Source organism: Carettochelys insculpta, chromosome 3, assembly GCF_033958435.1.
Source record: "Carettochelys insculpta isolate YL-2023 chromosome 3, ASM3395843v1, whole genome shotgun sequence".
NCBI lineage: Eukaryota > Metazoa > Chordata > Testudines > Carettochelyidae > Carettochelys > Carettochelys insculpta.
The window spans coordinates 192,074,027-192,097,411 of NC_134139.1; the positions used below are offsets into that span (position 1 = coordinate 192,074,027).

At 43.9% G+C, this 23,385-nt stretch overlaps 1 long non-coding RNA gene across 1 annotated transcript in view; it reads right to left on the reverse strand.

Moving 5' to 3' along the window:
- Positions 1–9,140: 9,140 nt before the first annotated feature.
- LOC142010593 (uncharacterized) overlaps positions 9,141–23,385 on the reverse strand; it is a 116,169-nt gene continuing 101,924 nt past the window's right edge. Inside the window, exons 3-4 of the long non-coding RNA XR_012644841.1 lie at positions 10,312–10,718; positions 9,141–9,462 (exon numbers count right to left, since the gene is read on the reverse strand). This is a non-coding gene — a long non-coding RNA (uncharacterized LOC142010593). The remainder of the gene's footprint in view (positions 9,463–10,311; positions 10,719–23,385) is intronic.

The following is a 23,385-nucleotide window of genomic DNA, read 5'->3' on the forward strand; positions in this document are numbered from 1 at the left end:
TAAACTTCGAAATGGCCATTTGCATGGCCATTTCGAAGTTTGGGGCACGTGTACACACAGCCATACAGCAGCATGAAAGGAAGAAAAGAATGAAGAGAGGAGAATGAGGTTCGCAGAACGAGGTAGCTGACGTCTGAGGAAGTCTTACCACACAAAACAGAAATCTCCACCAGGGTGTTGTATCTCGGCATGCCTGATGCCTCCCTAACTCTCTGCTTCTAACCCACACAGGAACAGAACTCCACTGTGGAGGATTTAAGAGATTCAGATGGTAAATTTCCCCTTCTGGACCACCCAGTGCCCACACCAACCATGCTCCACCCTCTTCAGCTCTTGCTTCCTTCCTCCCCCTCCCAGGGACTATCAAAGTTAGAGTTTCGGCAGAGTGCTGCAGAATTCAGTCCACCTTTGCTGCTTAAACGGTGGGGCCTCACTGTTTAAATAAATCAAAACAGCAAGTAAGGTCAGTCTGCACTGGAAATGGGATGGATTTGATGAAATGGGTCTGTCCCACAAAAGCTCATCACTGAATAAATCACTTTGTTAGTCTTTAAAGGGCTACATTTCTGCTGTTTTCTTTTGTTAGAATACATACTAACATGGTTACCTCTCTGTTACTCTTTAAATAAATGTCTAATATACTGCATGGTTTTGTATGTCCTTGCTTACATTCCCATTGCTGCTAGCACGAAAATCCTAATCATCATAGTGTTCGAGTCTTCTCTGTTGCCTAGGCCAGAGCTTTAGCATGACTGCTGAAAAGTACGAATTGCCAGCACCTTTATCTTCGCTGTCTCCTTTGACTACGTCTACACGTGAAGCCTACATCGAAGTAGCTTATTTCGATATAGCGACATCAAAATAGGCTATTTCGATGAATAACGTCTACATGTCCTCCAGGGCTGGCAACGTCAACGTTCAACATCGATGTTGCGCAGCACCACATTGAAATAGGCGCTGCGAGGGAACGTCTACACGCCAAAGTAGCACACATCGAACTAAGGGTTCCAGGCACAGCTGCAGACAGGGTCACAGGGCGGACTCAACAGCAAGCTGCTCCCTTAAAGGGCCCCTCCCAGACACACTTGCACTAAACAACACAAGATACACAGAGCCGACAACTGTTTGCAGACCCTGTGCATGCAGCATGGATCCCCAGCTGCAGCAGCAGCAGCCAGAAGCCCTGGGCTAAGGGCTGCTGCACACGGTGACCATAGAGCCCCGCAGGGGCTGGAGAGAGAGCGTCTCTCAACCCCTCAGCTGATGGCCACCATGGTGGACCCCGCTATTTTGACGTTGCGGGACGTGGATCGTCTACACGTGCCCTACTTCGACGTTCAACTTCAAAGTAGGGCGCTATTCCCATCCCCTCATGGGGTTAGCGGCTTCAACATCTCGCCGCCTAACAGCAATGTTAACATCAAAATAGCGCCCAACACATGTAGCCGTGATGGGCGCTATTTCGAAGTTAGTGCTGCTACTTCAAAGTAGCGTGCATGTGTAGACACGGCTTCTATGAATTAGCTGGAACTTATGTTTTATCACACCTGCAGAGTTGCTGAATTGCCACCAACTGGTGCCATGATTGCTCAGAATAGATTGCTCAGAGTGAGCTGAGAGATTGCAAGCTATTAAGAGATATTAAGTGAAGAAACCCTCAGGTAATGACTATATGGGCAGTGGAAGCCATAATTATCAGCTGCACACACATATATAGCAAGAGGATGCAGTTTTGCTAAGGGTGTGGTGCCGCTGGCTCCCTTTTCCCCAGGACAAATGAGGGAGTCATGATAAAGTCTCTCATTTGTCTGAGGAACAATATGGTACCACAGAGGAGATACCAGGAGGTAGGCCTGATGACTGAGGTGGGGTAGCAAACAAGGCAACTGCCCTGGGGCCTGGTGACTGAAAAGGGCCCAGGCTCCTAGCCCCTGCAGCTGCCACTGGGGCAGAAGTGGTGGAAGGAGCCCATGGCCCTTTTAACTGCCTTTGCAGTGCTGCATTCAGTGCTCCAGAGCCCCAGGCTGCACACTCCAAACAGGGCTGGGAGCTTGGGAGAGGCACAGTGTGGCCCTGAGGGCCAGCTGCCCCCAGCCTTGCCACCTCTGGGAGGCAGACCCAGGCCCCACTCACCTTGCCCAGAATCCCAGTGAAGCTGTTGGCTCCCCTGCCAGAAGGGGTAGCCAGTGTAAACAGAGCAAGTCTGGCATGTGATAACACAGGTTAGCTGGGCCATGTTCAGTATGTGCAAAGACCACTGGCCCTGGGGAAACTGGGGCAATGAGCCCTAATTCCTCCTCCAGCTTCTTCACATTCATGGGGAATGCGTTTTCCACCAGTACTGTGCCTGGCCTTTATAGGGGCTGTGAAAGACTAGGTCCTCTCCAGCTCCCTTTGATCACCCACAGCTTGGCTCATAGCTTTGAGCTCTGATAGCAGCAGGGCAGGAATGGATTTTTCCCAGATCAGCTCCTTTGAGGCAATTTCTAAGTAGATGTGTTTTTTCCTCCTGTTTTTAGCAAAATAATTCTTTTCCCCTTTGCTCCTAGATTGCTTCCTGAAATATATTTTTGTTATCAGCTATGCAAAAGTTATTTCCTGTTTTCCCATTCTGCTCCTGAGCCATTGCCTGAAACATATATTTCCTTCTCTGATTTACAGAAGCAATTTCTCCCCTTCAGGATCTTAAACTATACACAGCAGCCTGTCAAATATTTTCCCCAGTGCTTTGCAACAGGCATTTTCCCCCTTTTGAGCTTTTAAACTACGGCTTTAGAAGTTGTGTAGGTGTTTTCATTCAAAATTCCATTGTTTCTGGCCCATCTGTAGCCTCATTTTTATCTCTTTTCTCCCCAACACAGCTGAACAGCAGGCAGCTACATAACAGGGCTGTTTCTATCAGCTACAAATCTCATATAGTGAACATTTTAATGAGATTTAAGACCATTCGGAAAGAGGTGGTGCCTTTTTTGTGACCTGTGGTCAGAGGAGTGTTCCTCTTGGTAGAGAAGTCAAGATTCACTTGTAATCAACAGAGAGGAGATTCTCTGTTTCTCCTACGGGACCGTGTCTACTGTAACCAGCTATTTTAAAATAGCCGGCCCAACTTCGAAATAGCTCCTGGTGCATCTACTCGTGCTGGGCACTACTTTGAGGTTGAAATCGACGTAAGGCTGCGAGACGTCGAAATTGCTATCCCCATCAGAAGATGGGAATAGCTCCCTACTTTGACATCAAATGTCGAACTAGGGCATGTGTAGGTGATCCGCGTCCCACTACGTCGAAATAGTGGGGTCCTCCATGGTGGCCATCAGCTGAGGGGGTGAGAGATGCCGTGTCCAGCCCCTGGGCTCTATAGTCGCTGTGTGCAGCAGCCCTTAAAGCTCCACGCTCCCAGATTTCCTGTGGCAGGAAGCTGAGTGCATGCAGGCAGCAGCACAGACACATGCATAGCCTGCATGCCCTCCAGCTGCCCTGATCCCCCACCCAGCATGCATGGCAGCCAGCCAGCCCTCTGAGCACCCCCAGAGCACACCTCCCAGGGGGACCCTGTGCTCCCAGCTGTCCAGCCAGTGGCGGGGAGAGGTGGCGGGGCCCCTCCTGGTTGGATACTGAGATCTGGGACCTGCTGGGGTTTTGGGGTGAAGAGGAGGTGCTCCAGGTAATGGGGAGCAAGTGGCCAAACACAGACATATTTGCCCGGCTGGCCGAGGGCCTGGCCACTCAGGGTCACCCTGTCTGCACTCCTGACCTTGTCAGGAGTAAAGTGAAGGAGCTGCGGCAGCATTATGCCCGGGTCCAGCACATGGCCAGCCAGTCTGGGGTGGCCCCCACCGTTTGCCTCTTCTACAGGGAGATCAGGGAGATCCTGGGCCCCAGTACACCTCCTCCCTGCTGGCCAACCTTGACACCTCAGCCAACGAGCCCCAGCAGGCCCTGGAGCTGGAATCCAGCCTGGAGGCCAGCCCTGCACCCACACTTGGAACAGTGGAGGAGGAGAAAGAGGGCTCCAGCAATGGGGGCGTTCCTCATCAACCTCCCCTCCCACAGCTCCAGCAGGGCATCTGCCCACTGGATGTCCCCTGACCATGGGAGTGGACCGTCAGGTATGTGCCCCACAGGTGCACACCACTGGGTTAAGGGGTGGGGGCACAAGAAACAACCAGGGACCCCCATACACCCAGCTGAGCCTGGCCCACCATGCATAGGGGTGTCCTGGTGCTGCATGGCAGGGGTGAGCCACTGGCAGAGGTCGAGGAAAGTCTGTCGGCTCATCCAGAAATTCTGGCGCCAGCAGTCATCGTCCCACTCCTTGAGGACCAGACGTTCCCACCATTCCATGCTGGTGGGGTACCTCCATGGGCAGCAGCGTGCCCGGCGGGGGCGGGCCGGGAGGGCCACATGATGGTCTGGGGTGGCTCCTTCATCCCCCAAGGAGGACAGCTCATCTTCCAGGAGATGCTGGGCGGCCTCCTACATGATGCCGAGCAGAACAGCCACTGCCTCAGAGATGGCCATGTGGGCTTCTGGCTGCTGCTGCTGTTGCTGGGGGTCCATGCTGCACGCACAGGGTCTGCAACCAGTTGTTGGCTCTGCGGACCTGTGCTGTGCAGGCTGAGTGTGTCTGGGAGGGGCCCTTTAAGGGAGCAGCTTGCTGTTGCCCTGGAAGGGCTAGTCCGCCCTGTGACCCTGTCCGCGGGCTTTCCTAGCCCTCTTGTTCCAATAGGGGCTGCTTATGTGCGTAGTCGTTCTCCTGCAGGGCCCATTTCGATGTAGTGCTTTCCTACATCGATGTTGAACATTGACGGCACCAACCCTGGAGGATGAGTGGACACTACACATCGAAATAGCTTATTTTGATTTCGCTACGTCAAAATAAGCTATGTCAACATAGCGTCCCAGTGTAGACGTAGCCCATGACAGGCAAATCCTGAGTTCTTTCTGACTCGCACACTGATTAACACAACCTGCCACCCCATTGGAACTCCATAAATTCTGACCTGAATGGATAATGGGATGCACTACAGTAACATAAGTTCTGAAACAGCAACCTTCAAAATAATAACCAAGGAGTAGCTTGAGTATCACAAAGAAAAGTGCCTGACTGGCACAAATTTCCAAAGCCCCAAGGCTTGTGTAAGTGAAATTATTTAAAAAAAGGCACATATTTATAAGAGCCAGGCTGATTCACCATTGCAACAACCTACCAAGGGAAAAGGTGGATTTGCCGTCTCTGGATGTCTTCAAATCAAGACTGGATTCCTGCCTGGAAGAGGTGATTTAGCTAAGCACAAGGTTTTAGGTCCAATACAGAAGTAACAAGGTAAAATTCTACATCCTATTTTTTTAATTACACCAGAGCTGCGTCTACACGTGCACGCTACTTCGAAGTAGCGGCAGTAACTTCGAAATAGCGCCCGTCACGTCTACACGTGTTGGGCGCTATTTCGAAGTTGAAATCGACGTTAGGCGGCGAGACGTCGAAGTCGCTAACCCCATGAGGGGATGGGAATAGCGCCCTACTTCGACGTTCAACATCGAAGTAGGGACGTGTAGACGATCCGCGTCCCGCAACATCGAAATAGGGGGGTCCTCCATGGCGGCCATCAGCTGGGGGGTTGAGAGATACTCTCTCTCCAGCCCTTGCGGGGCTCTGTGGTCACCGTGGGCAGCAGCCCTTAGCCCAGGGCTTCTGGCTGCTGCTGCTGCAGCTGGGGGTCCGTGCTGCATATACAGGGTCTGCAACTAGTTGTTGGCTCTGTGTATCTTGCACTGTTTAATGAAAGTGTGTCTGGGAGGGGCCCTTTAAGGGAGCGACTTGCTGTTGAGTCCGCCCCGTGACCCTGTCTGCAGCTGTGCCTGGCTCCCTTATTTCGATGTGTGCTACTTTGGCGTGTAGACATTCCCTCGCTGTGCCTATTTCGATGTTGGGCTGAGCAACGTCGAAGTTGAACATCGACGTTGCCAGCCCTGGAGGACGTGTAGACGTTATTCATCGAAATAGACTATTTCGATGTCGCAACATCGAAATAAGCTATTTCGAAGTTGGGTGCACGTGTAGACGTAGCCCAGGTGATCATAGTGGACCATTCTGACAGCAAGTCTGTGAATTAGGGAAGAAAGATCTGCCATTCTTCATTTTTGACCCAATTGTAACACTATGGCCACGTCTACACTAGCCCCTTCCTTTCAGAAGGGGCATGGTAATGAGCTAGGTCAGAAGATGCTAGTTAGGCCCTGCCATGAATATACAGCACCTCTTGAGCATAATGGCAGCCACAGCAATTCAAAAGTGCTGCTTTCAAATCGCGCGCTGCCCAGGTAGATGGAGCCTTTTGAGAGGACCCCCTCGTCTTCGGAAGCTCCTTATTCCTATTTGGTTTTAGGAATAAGGGGCTTTCAAAGACTGGGTGGTCCTTTTGAAAGGCCCTCAGCTACACGGGCAGCACATGATTCAAAACTGTCATTTTCAAATCGCCGTGGCTCCCCTTACACTAATTAGGTGATGCATGTTAATGGCAGTGCCTCATTAGCATCTTCCGACCTCGCTCATTACCATGCCCCTTCCAGAAGGAAGGGGCTAGTGTAGATGTAGCCTATTAGTATTTAATTCTGGTTTTCTTCATACAAAGGTATAGACTGCCAGATCAAAGAGTGTACAGAAAAAAAGAAGACATGAGGAAGTCAGAATATTTTTCCCAGTGAGTTCTTTCTTTATCATTGAAGAATTTTTTAGCCATCACACTTGTAGCAAATCCCAGAAATTAGAAACAGAGAATCATATAAATATAGGACTAGAAGAGGCCTCAGTAGGTCATGCAGTCCAGCTCCCTGCACTGAGGCAGAAATAAGTATTGAGGGAGTTTTCTTTGTTTCTTCTTGTGGTGCCTTCTACCAATAAACATAATTTGAAAGGAAAGGGTGTTTCAGAAAAACCATGCATTCAGTTTTGCATATTAAGGGCCAATTTGGCAGTCCCTGTGCTGACTTCAGTGAGTCTCCTGCCAGAGTAAGGCCCAAAGTAATCCTATACCCATTGACATCAGTGACCAAACTCCCATTGACTTGAGTGGGATGAGTATTTGGAACTACCGGTTTCACCACTCTGTCTCTAAGCAGGTCTTTGTTCTGCCTGCTCTTCTTCCAGCTGTGAAAAAAAAAAAAGATTTTAAAAAACACAAAAGCCTTAATATCAATATTAATGAACTCATAATTAGAGAAAGCTTGTGTGATACATATTATTCAGAACTGGGAAATGGCTCTTTTCGTAAGTTAAGAGACTCGACTTCAAATGAAAAAGGAACTAAAGCCTTCCAATGGGTGGTGATGTGCAGTCCCCTCTGGTGTCTAGTATGCATTGGATTCACACAAGCCCTCAGACAAAAATTGTCTGCAAACGTGGCAGAAATAATAATAATAAAACAAGCCAATTAATCTGTAGGCACCCAGCACCAAAAGCCTCCAAGTACTTTAACAGAAAAATCGTTATAAACATAGTCACATCCTCTAAGGAAACAGGGTTATTTTACAAAAAAATTCCAAAGGCCTAATTCACATTGTATCCCCTGATATACACTAGGAATGAATCTGGTGGGGATAACACTATGTATTCTAAGATTTGTGTAAAGAAGAGCTGTGAGTTAGGCTCCTAAGTCCTTATTGACCCAAATGGGGAGCTGATGTGTAGTTGATTTTGAAAACCATGCCACAAGTTGAGGTGCTTAACTATAGACATCCATTTAAGAAAAAAAAGAGAAGTTAGCATAAATTATCTAAAACCTAAATGGAAGGTTTAGAAGAGTGACTGCTGTATCTAATAAATGCCCACAAATCAAAGCTCAAATGGAAAGAGTCAAGCATTGCCTTGTTGAATTGCTAAGCATAACCTGTCTTGTGTGATACTTATGCACGTGGTAGTCCTACCATCCATTCCTGCATTCAGCTCAGCTCTTGGAGTGGTCTGCAGTTACAGCTGATGCCCATGAGAACAGGTAACAAGGTGGACTCACCCAGTATGATCATTGTACACTGGCCCTGGGCAGTGATACTGTGCAGTCTGTTTCCTAACCCTAGTGACTGAGGGCATCATTTTCACTGTGCTGCTTTTGTCTGCTAGCTAGAGGATCAGAAATGCTAAAACATATCCTTAACTTGAGTCTTCTATGTACAGTAGAACTGTCTAAAAAAGAGCTTTTCTTTGTTCTACTTCACTGGTGGCTGTCATGCAAAGAAAAGGGGTGAGTGACTGTTTACTGCAGCTAAAGCTTTCATTGCTATTCAGAAGGGGATTTTTCATGCAAGCAGCAATTAACTCTGTCCCTCTGGAAACCAAACATTGTAGTGTAGTTCTGACATGGCATGTAGTCTTCAGTTTAGCAGCCAATAATCAAACAGAATCAGCCAATATCCCTGGGTCTCCAGAGCAACATGATCTAACAAATCCCAGTCAAGCTGGCCCAAAATGGTGCTCTGAGTTAATGATTTTGTAAGTCAGCCTTTATAACACAGTTATTTATATTAGCACGTTTGCAGAGCACCCATTTGTTTAAAGGTTTCAGTGCTTATTGGTCAATGAGTTAATCGTGCAATTGTTCTATGGCTAAATGTCTGTACAATAAAACTCAGGTGCCTACAATCGAGTACGGGGATGAAATGGCCAAAGGAGCCTATGGGAGTAAGCACCTCTCTCCATTAGGCTCACTTGAAAATCACAGCCCTACATAGATAAGGTAGCATGATAATTCCCCATACTTTCTCCAATTCTAATATATCTTTTTTTATGAGGGGTGACCAGAATTGCATGTAGTATTCAAGATGGGGGCATATAATGGATTTATGTAGTTGCATTGTGATAGTTTTTCTTACTATTCATGCCTGTCGTAATGGGTCCTAACCTAAACTTAAGCTACAATGCGTCCTACTTTTTTTTTAACTGGTGCTGCCCGTTGGGCAGACGTTTACACAGATCTCCCCACAATGACTCCAAGCGTTGTTTTTTGAGAGGTAACAATTAATTTCGCCCATCATTTTATATGTATAGTTGGGATTATGTTGTCCAATGAGCTTACTTTGCATTTATCAACAATGAATTTAATCAGCCATTCATAACAACCATTGTGCTTTTAAATACTTGCCAATATGGGGACTCTCACAGGAGGTGAAACCAATGCCTCATTTCAGTGTCTGAGGATGTGGCCAATAACTGAAGCAACAAAAATGTGGTAAAAAAAATAATCCTTCCAACTGCATGAAACAGGAGAGAAAAAAAAATCCTTCTCCTCTTCCAAATGTGATCCCTGGAGGATGATGTTTGATTATTGCATTTGACTATTAGCAGGCACTGAATCATCAGTACTTGGCAAATTTTTCTAATTTTCTTATCAAAAGGCACAAACTTTATATGGCAGCTTAAAGTGCACTTATGATTGTGGAAGTTTACTAGGAAGATCAATACACTTTTACCTGCAGCAGAAAAAGAGAAAGAACAAAATATATGACTGCTTAGACAAGCTATCACTTTTATCCTCACAAGCCTTTTAGTGAAGCCCAATAGCCAGTCACACTTTACTGACTCTCCTTTTACTCATTAGACTGAAGAGATCGTGAAAGAGAGAGCAGGCATTGTATCAGGTAAATATTGGGCCAGATAGCAGCTAACTCTGTGTGTTGAGGAGTGGAAAAAGTGTGCAAGGGGTCACCAACTGGTCAAATACTTAAAAGTTGAAATCAGAATAAAACGTCAGTTTTTTTGAAACAGAATATTTTGACTGACCCATATTTTTAAAAACTTTCACTTTATGGAAAGCATTTTTTTCATTTCCTTGCAGATTCCAAATGTCTAGATGTCCTCATTTGCTGCAGAAAGAAATTCTGAGTTTCAACTAGCTGTAGTGGTAGCTAGTAGTCTCTTTCTAGCACAACTGGTAATAGTCTTCCACACGAGGCATGGGGTAAGGATCAGACCATTGTTGTGCCTGCCCATCCCTTCCACTGCCCACACCTGTTATTAAGCTCTTGCAGTTGCCCCTGAATTTTGCTCTCACAGAACTCTGCTAAAATTGCACAATGTTTCTTTAGGCTTCCATTGAAGCAGAAACCCTCTGAATGTCCAAAGCACAGGGCCACGCTTTCAAGAAATAATTTAGCCTATGGAGCCTAAGGCTCCAAAAATTGGGTAATCCAGTCCATATCAATGTATAAAATGAATAGAATTAGGCCTTAAACATGCCTTTTTTCCTGTGAAACTCTCTCTCCCTCTCTCTCTGAAACCATAATTTTTAAAAAGAAAGAAAAACACAAGCAAATCCTTACCTCGCTGGGGACATATTTTCTGGAAAAATATGTTTCTAATTTGTCCTTTGTGCAGCAGGGAGCTGCTGCTTCCGTGCTGTGATCTCAGGTGCTCCTGTGTTTCTGTGCATGCAATTGTTCTTCATGCTGTTGATCAAAATGTTTCTATTGTGAAGGGCCTAATTTTATTTAGTCGGGGAATTTATGATACACAGTAATATCTGAGGCTCCGATCCTGCAATAGATAGTGACTATGCTAGGCTGCTAAAACCTCAGGGAGGCTCATTGTCTTCAACTTGTTGTTACAGGCTTTTTTTGTCCCTTACTTCAGCAGGCTTCTGTTAGGGCTGCAGCACTCCATTCAGTTGCCATCCACTGTAGAATGAAAGCCTTGTTATTGGTTGTTCTTGTCTTAATCAGAGGCATGCCTGCAAAAAAAAAAAAAAAAAGAGGCACCTAATGTGAAATGCTAATCCAATGAAAGTCCATCCATGGGAGTTTTGCCATTGACTTCAGTGGATTCACAATTTCCTCTGGGACTGATTCATGTATGTGCAGAGTGGGAAAAGTTTTGATTGTTGGCTGTTTGTGATGCCCTTCATACAGCAGTGCAGCCTTTTAACTTTTATTGGAATTACAAATTAAAGCAGGGAGATGAATTATTCTTTCTATTATTATGATTCTTATTGTTGCAATGATGTCAATAGGTCAACAACAGCAGGTCCCCAGTGGCTTTAATGGAGCTACCTTCTTTTACATCAGCTAAGAATCTGATCAAGAGGTTTTAATTTTTGTTCATATTTGCATTTTCTTCGTGACAATAATCCCTAGAGGAAAGGTTCCTCTAATAGAAAGCAAATCTGGGGGCTTCTCAGGCTGGTTTATTGCAGTACAACTGCCAGAGACCCTTGTTAAAAAAGTTCCTCTACCTGACATATTCACTAATGGCATATTTCATCATGGCTTGACACCGTATAATTTAAAAATTGAAAAGCTATGATATTATTATAATGAGCACAAGGAAATGCCTGGCATAATAAAAACATGATTAAAATGCAGTAAAAGCATAATTTAAAACACTCTCAATAACATTTTAACAAATAAAGACTTTCAAGGAGACGCAGTGCATAAAGAGGGAGGAAAGGAAAGTGGAGCTCAGGATGGGTAAAAAGCTACAAGGGCTACCAGTGCCCGTGCTCGAATTGTCATGTGAAACAGACGTGGTAGGGTGAGAGAGGCTGAGAAGGAATACCTCTTGGAGTTATCATACCCAACACATTAGCACCAGCCAGCCTAAACCGCACAATCAGGTAATCCTTAAATCTAGTTGTGCGTCAACCTAGACAACCATCAGACACCAACAAAGGTGGCCCTACTTAATCCAACGTCTGTCAATATATTTAAGTCATTGCTATGTGCACTATTAGGGTTTTTTAGTAATGCTCACCTCTCTCTGTTGAGGGAAATGATCTCCCCTGCACTTTCCCCCATCTCCGCATACCCTGCATTGCCTGTGCATGATGTTAGCTCAGTAGTCATTGTAGAAAGATTGGCTAGTGAAAAAAAATGATAAGAGAAGTGTTTGCAAACTGGTCAGTGTGATGAGGGGAGTTTGCAAGCTCTGAACATGGAAGTAGATAAAGGAAACCTGTCCTTTAAGCACATGGTCAGATAGCACTATGAGCAAAAAAATTCATCAGCTCTCCAAAATAAGAAATTAAGCCAGCCAGAGGGAGGGAACTGGGGCTTCTTGGATGATCATGAGTATAAATATTAACCCAGGGGCCCTTGATTTGAGCTGCCAAGGTCACCTAGCCCCCAAATTTAGCCTTAGCAGCCTGTAAAGTTTCCTAACTTGTCCTGAAAACTTGATCCTGCAATGTGCTGAACATTTTGGCCAAGATGCAGCAAAGCACTGAAGTGTGAGTGCTTGTGTGTGCACACACCTGCACTCTGGTCTTTACATCCATAAATAGTTCTAGTGTAGTTCTACATGACCAGCTCCATCTGACCAAATGGGGAGCCAGGACCATAATCAGTTTTGAAGTTTATTGTTCCATGTGAAGGTCACTAGGCCATGCTGCTCTGTGAGTTTCATGATATAGTCACAGTTAAACATGTTCAGTCCCTGATCCTGCAAACAATTAAGTATGTGCTTAACTACACATGTGTAAAACAGATGTTATACCTAAGAGTCTGCAGAATCAAGTCCTTCATCTTGCATGTCTCCTCTTCTACGCTCCTACCGAGGCTGTGAGGCCTCACTGTGTACAGTATTTGCCTGCATGCTGTGAAGATGCTCTTCTGTAATGGCCTTTTTCATGCAACCAGTGGGAAAAAGCTAAATGACTCCCATTTTGTTTCCATTTGAAAAATTTCACGCAGCTCTATCATCCATGACATTTCTGACTGTTTATTTTATTTTATACACACTGGAGAGTGTGAAACTAGGTCCATAGATTAAACATATTATTCATCAGCTGCCTGTAGTGGCAGATAATTATTTCAACTGCCATTTTAAAAAAAACAGAATGGTGCCAAATTAAAAAATCTGTTCCTCACTTCTTTTGGTGCACAAGGTCCCTTGTTGGGTTATTGAAATTACTAGGCTGGTCTCGTAGCCAAGAAAGAGAGGGGAGACAGATGGAACCAGGCATTTTCGTAAAAACTCTTAAGAACTGTGCTCGTGACAACCCCTCTTCTGTCTCTAAGGCAGTGGGTAAATCTTGTTATGTGTCCTGCTCTGTACTAAAGATATTCCTAGCAATGCCTGACAACTCTGGCATGTTTTCTATGGGGATTTACTTGTAGTGCATCATTACAGAAAGATATTTCTCATATGAGCAACTAAAATTAAAACCAAAAAACAAAGGAAAGGCTCCCCCTTTTCTGCAAACAGATATTTTTGGTATTCTACTATTGAACATGAAATTAAACATTTATATTTTAAACAAATGCCTTTAATTGTTGTGGGTAGTACATTTAAATCGTGCACAGGATAAAAACCCTGAGGCAGTGCAGATAATTTTCTAATGTGTCTCGGGTGTTAGGCAGGCAATACACTTAATTTCATACAGAAGCAAATCCCATTCAGTAGACCTACATAAGAAGTAAGGCTTCTTCAACTCTGCATAAAAAACATTTAAATACTCCCTTTCACTTTTCATCAGCTAGGTGGGGAGTGGGGGGGCAGAGAAGAGGTTTGCCATCAGTCTCTGAAGCTACTTCAGCATTGCCCTCCTGGTTTTCAAGTGGGTTTTTTACATTTCTGTTTTCTGACCTCATATTAACGTCGTCTGTCTACTATTCTGCTTCTGAAAAGTCACAGCATCCTATCAGTACTCCTCTTAATGCTCTACAATCTATCCCTTCCCCCTTTGCCATCCATTCCTAGAGCCTCAGAGCCAATGCAAATGGTATATTATCATATTTTGCATTTCTCTAGCACCTTTCATCTAAAGTGTTTTTAAAATATCAATTAGGTAAGCCACACAACACTGTTGAGAGGCATAGAAGTATAAATATCCCCATTGGCAGGTGATAAAATAGGCATCAAAAGATTATTTCTAAGTGGTCTTACTTTTAGAGGCGCTGAGCACTCACAGCTGTCTTGGATTACAGGAGGAATTGCAGACACTCATCACCTTGGAAAATCAAGAATCTCTCCTCAGCCCCAAGCTTCATCTTAGGACAAGGCAAGCAAGGCAGTTGCCTTGGGACCAGTACCTTCAGGGCCCGATGTGCCAACTGACTATAGCATCCACCAACCACCAGTCAGGCCCCACTGTCAGCATCAGCTGGGCCTTGTGCCTCGCCCACCGGCTGGGCCGTGCTCCAGTGGCTCTGCTTGGCCCCTTCTGATATAGGCCGAAGTGCCTAAAGTCATTCAGCTACAAGATATGGGCTTAATGCAAGAATCTCTGACTGAGATTCCTTGACCTACCTTACAGAATCACAGAAACATTAGTTTGGAAGGGACATCAAGAAATCTCCAGGTTCTACCCCTTGAGCTGAGGCAAAACCAAATAAACATAGGCAATCCCCAACAGGTAGTTGTCCAACCTGTTTGTAAAAATCCACAGTCACAGGGATTCCACAGCTGCTCTTGGAAGCCCACTCCAATGTTTAATTAACTTTATAATTAGAAAGTTTCTTTAGGACTCTCTGAAGCTACATATGAAGACCAATGCTTTTTGTCCTACCTTCAGTGGGTATAGCTGATTACAGTCCTATATGTAATAGCCCATAACATAGTTTAAAACTATTATTAGGTTCCCCACTCAGTATTCTTTTCTCAAGCCTAAATATGACAAGTTTTTTAACCTTTCTGACAGATCTGGTTTTCCAAATCTTTTTACCTTTTTTGTTGCTCTCCTCTAGATTCTCTCCAACCTCTTAATATCTTTCCCAAAGTGTGATGCCCAGAAAGTACATTGTACTCTAGCTGAGGCCTCACCAGTGTTGAGCAGAGCAGGACAGCTACCTTCTGTGCCTTATATATGCTAGTGTTGTTAATATACTCCATAATATTAGCCTTTTTCATAACCAAATCGCATTGCCTCACATTTAATTTGCATTTAATTTTTTCTTCATAAATAAAGTATTTTGCACTATCTTTACTGGAATTCATAGTATTGAAATCAGACCAATTTTCTAATTTGTCTAGATTGGTTTGGATTCTATTCCTATTCTCCAAAGTGTTTGCAGCCATTCCCAGCTCGGTGTCATCTGCAGGTTTTATAAGCCTACTTTCCACTTCATTATCCCAGTAATTAATGAAAATTTTGAATATAGGACTTACCCTTCCAGGCCCAATATATTTGCCCTCACAGGCTACGTCTACACGTGAAGCCTACATTGAAGTAGCTTATTTCGATGTAGTGACATCGAAATAGGCTATTTCGATGAATAACGTCTACACGTCCTCCAGGGCTGGCAACGTCGACGTTCAACATCGACGTTGCTCAGCACCACATCGAAATAGGCGCTGCGAGGGAACGTCTACATGCCAAAGTAGCACACATCGAAATAAGGGTGCCAGGCACAGCTGCAGACAGGGTCACAGGGCGGACTCAACAGCAAGCCGCTCCCTTAAAGAGCCCCTCCCAGACACACTTGCACTAAACAACACAAAATCCACAGAGCCGACAACTGGTTGCAGACCCTGTGCATGCAGCATGGATCCCCAGCTGCAGCAGCAGCAGCCAGAAGCCCTGGGCTAAGGGTTGCTGCACGCGGTGGCCATAGAGCCCTGCAGGGGCTGGAGAGAGAGCATCTCTCAACCCCTCAGCTGATGGCCACCATGGCGGACCCCGCTATTTCGATGTTGCGGGACACGGATTGTCTACACGTGCCCTACTTCGATGTTCAACTTCGAAGTAGGGCGCTATTCCCATCCCCTCATGGGGTTAGCGGCTTCGACGTCTCGCCGCCTAACGTCGATGTTAACATCGAAATAGCGCCCAGCACGTGTAGCCGTGACGGGTGCTATTTCAAAGTTAGTGCCACTACTTCGAAGTAGCGTGCACGTGTAGACACGGCTACAGTGTGACAATTAAACATTGACAACTACTCTTTGAGCTTTTTACCCCTTATAGTAATTTCATTGACAGCCTGTTTCCTTAATTTGCTTATTAGAGTGCCATGTGGGATTGTGCTAAAACCTTATGTTTTTTAAAAAAAAAAAAGATCATGTCTACTACTTCCTCCCTATGTAATAGGTCAGTAGCCCTGTGAGAGAAGAAAAATAATTGGATTTGACATGATCAATTCTTGACAAAACCATGATGGTTGTGCCTTATAAACCTATTATCCTCAAAGTGCTTACAAATTGATTGTTTAATAATTCGTTCCAGTGTCTTTCAAGTATTGAAGTTCAGCTGACTGGTTTGTAATTCCCTGGATCTTGTTTGTTCCTCCATGAATTCTCAATGATAACTCTTCATAGCACCAACATTTCTTCAGCTAGTTTCTAAAGTACCCTAGGATGACAGTCATTAGGCCCTGACAACTTGAGTACACCTAACTTATGTAGATAGTCTTTAAACATTTATTTCCCTGTTTTGACTTGCATTCCTTCCTCCTTGTTGTTAATGTTATACTCAATGTCTGGACACAATTAAGTTTTTAGCCAATACTAAAGCAAAACAGGCATTGAACACTCAGTCTTCTTGATGTATGCAGTTATTAGCTCTTCTTCCATGATAAGTAGGGGACCTGCACTTTCTTTTGTCTTTCTTGTGCTCCTAATATATCTAAAGACCCCATTATTATTGTTTTTTAAGATCCCTGCCAGATGCAGCTCACTTTATGCCACAAGCTTTCTGATTTTGTATCACATTATGATTTGTTATGCAGGAGGTTAGACTGAAAAATCATATTGGTCCCCTTTGACTTTAAGATCTAGGTATAGGAGTAGGATTATTGAAGTTTTGAAACTATTGGCTTAGATAATTTGACTACAGTCAGCCTTTGACCAAGTTAGGAATAGAACCCAAAGCTATGGACTCTCAAAACATTCCAATTAATTTTGAAGTGGGTAAAGCTATGAAGACAAAAATTATGCATCATTTTCTCAGCATTACCAGTATTAATATTTATAAAAATACATTGGTGTAGTATACATGACACATTAGCCAGTAACAAAATCATTTACAGTGTTGTATTAAAAAGGCTATTTATAACATAGTCCTTTGCTTGTTATCAGTTTACTGTACTATATCACAGAACAATGCCCTTCTTTTAAGATGAGGGACAGAACTGATTATACGACCATACTAGAACACACTGTCCCTGGGAATCAAATTTTTTAAGTTCCAAGCATGATTTTTTCTTCTTTTGTTGTTTGAACAAGAACAAAAAAAATCACCTTTTATGGGCTCTGTCTCAGTGGTAGTTCAGCAAAAAACATTATTGTTCAGGCTTCAGTCATTTTTTCCCATGTGATCTAGATTCAATAGCCAGTGCTAATAATATGAAGATAAATTAATATAAAGATAGTTTCAGGAATGGCATGCTAAGTTGAAATAATGAAAATTTATGTTTGTTAATAGCGAGGAGGGAAAGTACAAAGGAATGAATATTGTACACGAAGAAAACAATCCTACTCCTTTTTATTATCTCAGAAATTGTGTAGTCATTTGGTGGTTTATGTTTTCTCCTTTACTATGATTTTTAAGTAAGTTATTGTTTAATCTAATTGTGAACAATATATCATCAGAGTACATTGTATTTCACCATTTATAGCTTCACAGAAAGAATACACAAATAAAAGCTCTGGTTTTGGATTTATTTTTCCCCTAAAGAAGTCTACGAGGTCAGATGATGCCAAGGGCATCAGTGAATCAATAAGGGCAATACAGCAATTCAATATATTAACTGCTACAATTCAGTATATTAACTGCTGTAGTCTACTAGGCAAGTATGTAAATATATCCTGGTGAACCCCTCTCACCTTAGCTCTGTGTTCAAAAAAAGTATTTGTGGAATTTTCTGGTTAGTATTGAGCAGAAATACATGAAATAGCTCAAAAAGCAATTTATAATCCAAGGTTATGAAATAATGTAATTTCTGTAGGCTAACCATCAGTCCTGTTTTTCCCAGGACAGTACCTTATTTAAGCTGTCTCACAGGCTTCCTGACTTTTTTAAGAAAATGAGCTAATTCTCCCATATTTTGTGGGGTTCTGTTCCCTGACCCCTGGTGTCCCAAGATGGCAGCCTCCATTGCCAGGGAGCTCTTCCATTGGGTGGCTGCCTCATTCCCTGACACCCCATGGAGGCTGCCCCCACTGTCAATGAGCTCTGCCAAGGAGCAGCCTCTTCATTCCCTGGAATGCCCCTGCTGGGAGATTGTGGAGCCCCTATCCTTCACTCCCCCTCATCAGGAGGCTTCAGAGCCCCCATCCCTGGTGCCTCACTGTGAGGTAGCTGACATGCAAAAGCTGCCCCCATCTCTGGAGGCCAGTGTCCCGTATTTGCCACAGGGCAATGCAGTCACCCTAAATTTATGGCCAAGCTAGTACAAGCATATTCATTTCTAAACAGGCCCTTGAGAATGCCATGATAGCAGGACAGGTCCAAACCCATCCTGGAAAGAAGTGAGTGCAAAGGGAACAGGGTTAGGGTTAGGGTCAGGGTCAAGCATAACGTGAAAAAGACAAAATGTTATTGTTTGCCCCTTTTATCTATTGAATATGTCTATATTGTTTGCAATGCATAACCTACTCCCAGCTTAACCCTCTACACCAGAGGCACAAGAGTGGCATGCAAGCCAATTTTCATCAGCACATGAGGTAGAAGCTCAGCTCCACCCCTCCTCCCACACGCAGCCAGAAGCTTGCTCAAAAACATGCTGCCTGTGGATTAACAAAAGACCAACTAATGCTACTAACCACCACCTAATCAGTAAAGCTCTGCAACTTAATTTATTTATTAATGAAGCTGCTGTAAATCGGCCTATTACTGACTTTAAAAAATATCCCCAGCACTCAGACCATACATAGAGGTCAAAAGGTCAAATTTCATCACTCCACTTCAGACAGGTTGCTGACCCCTATGCCACAGCTGTAGTCAGTTCACCCTACCCCGGTCAGACAACTAACCCTTCCCTTAGGAGACTTTGCCCCACATAATGCTGTGGGATCACCAGAACCTTGCTACTCCTCAGGGAAGGGTCCCAGGAAATGATCAGCTCCAAAAAGAAAGAAGACCAGTTTCATTGGTGAACGGCTGTGATATCAACAATATCAGAGGTCGTGAGAGTGCCTCTTGACAGCCATGGTGACTCACAGGAATGTCACATCCTACATTTGGGAAGGCTTCTCCACCCCCAGTTCATGTGACTGAGGCTCAGGGTCAATTACAGGACATAAGCCTTCAGAAGGGGATTACTCTTTAACTGATAGGCACGGGATTGGGCTGGTAAAGGATCTCTTTGCCTCTTGGCCCTTCCCAGTGACTGGGCAAAGAGGGCTGTTTGGGGCCCATGACTTGTAGATGGAGTTTGGCCTCCCCCTGTCCATTGCTGGGTCTGACTCAGGAGCAGAGAGGGTACCCAAGCAGTGCTGCTTAATCCCAGCTCAGACGGAGTTCAGGTTGTGGCTGTGGAGTCCTTGATATATATGACCCATTCACTGAAGATTTACTAGGTGCTACTTGCCTTCTGCTGAAGCTGAAAGCAAGCCCGAAGAAATGATTCGGTGCACTCTAGGTATTCTGATTGCCCCTCTCCCCAACCCCAGACTGAGATGCAACTGAATTTGTGAATGACCTATTTATCATTGAGGTGTCAGTAGCAATTGATGAAACCCTAAAAACCATTGTTACGCAACATGCAGCATAACAGAAATCAAGCCACTAGCTTCTTCATTCCAATAACTTCTGTGAAGAAATATTTAAATCACATTTAGTTTGAGATTTTAAAAAAAGAATCATAAGAAAGCACCATATTTTGGTGCTGAGAAAAGGCCAACATAGACTTGTGACACAAACCCATGTTTGAAGCATTGCTCTATGCAGTGGTATATTATCAATAGAGCAGATAAATAACTAAAATTTGTTCTTTTGTGTTCCATTCCATTGTAAATCCTGGCCGATTTTCTTGCCTTGAAGATTATTATTATGGTAGCAAATAGCTATTTTTAACTCTCATTGTTAAAACTAATTGTAATGATGACTATGGTCTCTTTAATTACAAACTGTCCCACGAAAGCTCATCACCTAATAAGTTATTTTGTTAGTCTTTAAAGTGCTACTGGACTGCTTTTTTTTATAGTATATAGACTAGCATGGCTTTCTGTCTGTTACTATTCAACATGCAAGGCACTACATTTAAAGAATATCATGTGTCTGTGAACATGCTTACACACCTGCACACACATGCACTAAGTAATGTGTCGTTTGTAATTCCCATTGTGGAAAACTTGCTATTACCCTCTCCAGCACCACATTGTATAAATATCCCCAGGTGGCTTCAGTATTTCCCAGCAGCACAATATTTCTTCCTGATGCAGATATCTCCACATTGTAATTCAGGAATCAGGTCAATGAAGTCCACAGAATTCAGCTGTTGTAAATGAAAAGCAAATCAGATCTTGTAGTTTGAGTCTTAGTACAAGTGCTGCCGTGAAGTAAACTTGCACAGCTACTATGCCATATGAGCTGAATGTACCAGAAGAATTTACAATGAATATAGTGAGGTACATCCATGTGATCAGCAAGTGCCCCTTTGGTAAAGAGGAGTATGGAATAGCAGCTACTATATTAATGTGATGGTATTAAAAATTATTTCTCCCTTTGTCCGGTGCTCCTATATCTACAGTATGCGATATTTCCATTGCACATTATTAATGAGATTAAGACTGCAATACTCCAATTACACACAGAGCTCTGAGAACTTGGGAAAACTTGCTTGGAAAGCAAGCACACACAAAAGAATCAGCTTTCAAGATTGAACAAACTGTGAGCCCAGAGTGGTGAATATGACTGGAGAAAAGTATGTAGAAAATTGCAGCTACTAAAAGGAAAAGAAACAGCTGGAAGAGGAAAAATGAGGAGAAATAGAGCTATGAAAAGTAAACAAACATGTTGTGTCTTAACTGTGTTGCTGGGTTTCTCTCTGGCAGACCGTCTGCCCCACTAAGGAAAGCAGGTTGCATGTGACAGGGCCTCTACAGATGCAATAACCATACTCCAGTGCAGTGTTAGCTGCTTAAAAATAGAGCAGAGCCCAAAGGGTTGGATTGTGCTCACAGGATAGGAAGAGAAACTTGTGCAGTAAATTGGAATAAATGCAAAGCTCATCAGTCATTTTTCATTGGGTTGCCTAGTACAGTCCCAGCTTTTTGGCATCAAGATACAGCAGATAATACAACTGCTGGCTAGGCAACAGTGTTAGGATTTTGGCAGATAGTGGTAATCACTGTGGCTTTTATGCACAGAAGAACAGAGAGTTTGCTGCCAATAGTATATCTTGAACCACAGATGTAAAGCTGGAGCCACTTCTCTAGTCTGTCTGCTTTCCTCAATGTGCCTGATTTGTAGTCATCACATCTCTGTAACTGTGTAGTTAGGGTGGACACGGGCGAGGTACCTTGTGTAGGACTAACTTTACAAATTAGACAATGTGTTATTTCGCATGGGCGTGGCTGTGCTGTGTAGATGTTAAACCTCTCTGCACGCCTCATCTGATCAAGATGGCAGTAGGTTGGGATCTTGTACACTCTGATCTGGACTGAGGAGTGAATCCTTTCACCATAGGAAAGCTTGGGAGAACCTCAAGTTGCTACTCTGCATAGAACAGTGTGGAAAACTTAATCAGAGCTTTTACTCATATCTTGCAATAGGGTGAAATGCCTGCCTAAGAAATGCAAAGAGTAGTCTAGGTGTTGTACAGATATAGAGCTTCAGCTGTCCAAATATAGAGCTAGGATCCATCTGTAAAACTCAAGTCATGTGTCAATCATCCCCTAGAAAACACTTGATGAAAAGAATTAGTGTTACAGATTATGGGATAAGGTATCTCACTCTACTTCCCCCACAGGAAAAGAGCTACCAATATTGTCAAAATCCCTTATAAAAGACTCTTGAAGGGAAATGTAGTTAACTGACAACTGATCAAACCTTCTGGATACATCTCATGTTAAGCTTTGTCCCACTGAGGTCTACCGTACACTTCAGTGAGAATGCTTGTGCAGTTCCATTAAAGTCAAGGGATTTTCAAATTAAGCCAGCATTTTCTTCACTGCATTCGGGGGCTTGAGAGAAGCCCAGCCTTCACCAGGTATCTTTTCTTTCACTGTCTTCTTGAGCTAGGGTTCTTGTGGCCGGTTGATCCATCAGCCAAATCTTTTTAGCGGATGGTCTTGTGTATCCTCTATAAATAAGGACATGTTGCATATAAAGCAAAACTGTATCCAGACAGTATAGTTGTCAAAGTTTCCCATGATGCATCAATGGGACTTTAAGGTTTTGCTTTGAGCCTGATGATATATAACTGTTCGGAAAAATATTTGCACTTTAGTTAAGGCCGGTAGAGATACTCAGTGTCAAACAAATCCTTTCCAGTAAAACACAAAAGCGTGTGTTCTGTTAGGCTATAAAGTGCCACAGGACTTCTCATTGTTAATGCGGATACAGACTAACACAGCTACCCCTCTGATACTTGTCACAATGATACTTTTGAAATTGTTATGCTTTAAACTGAGGAAAAGCAGAGAAAGGACAAATGCAGTTGTAAATTAAATTACCTTCTATGGATTAGTTTACCAACAGTCGGGGTGGAATTTTCTGTCACTGGCAATTGTTAAAGCAAGATTAGGTGGTTTTCTAAATGATGTGCTCTGATTCAAGCAGGAATGATTTTGGAGAAGTTCAATGGCCTGTGTTGTACTGTACCTATGGAAAACATAACTAAAATTTACTCAAGGTTAATGCTGGTTATCTGAGAGTTCTGTATGACAGAATGCCCTATATAAAAGAGTTTATTGTAGCTCTAATCTGTGGATCATCGAGTCTCACATCCTGTCTAACACAGTAGCCAGAACCTGGGGAGCCAACAGCTTTCTGGGCCCGTGAACAAAGTTGGTGGGGGGGGCAGGGCTGCACTGTACTCCTGAAAGGAATGGGGCCTCAGGTGGAAGGGGCAGAGGTGGTGTTGACCAGCGCTGAGCACCTTCCAGACTGCAGCACATGCCACTCACAGACCTCAGAGCTTCCCATCTCATGTCATATTGTGCTCTAGCAGCAATTTAAAGGGGCCAGGGCTGAAGATATGGCTGCTGCAGCTATTCCAGCTGCAGCATCCATGAGATTCTGGCCCTTTTAAATCATCGGGTCCCGAAGCAATTGCCCCCTTTCCTCTGGCCTCCCATCAGCTGGCCTAGTCAGAACCTGGCACTTCCAAGGAAGGTTCAAAATCTCTCAGTGGATCATTTTGTAATTATGTAGAATCATAGAACACTGGAACTGGAAGGGATCTCAAGAGTACATTGGCTCCAGTCCCCTGCTGTCATGGCAGGACCAAGCACCAGTTATATCATCCCCGTTAGATATCTAACTAATCTCTTCTTAAATATCTCCAGTGATGGACATTCCA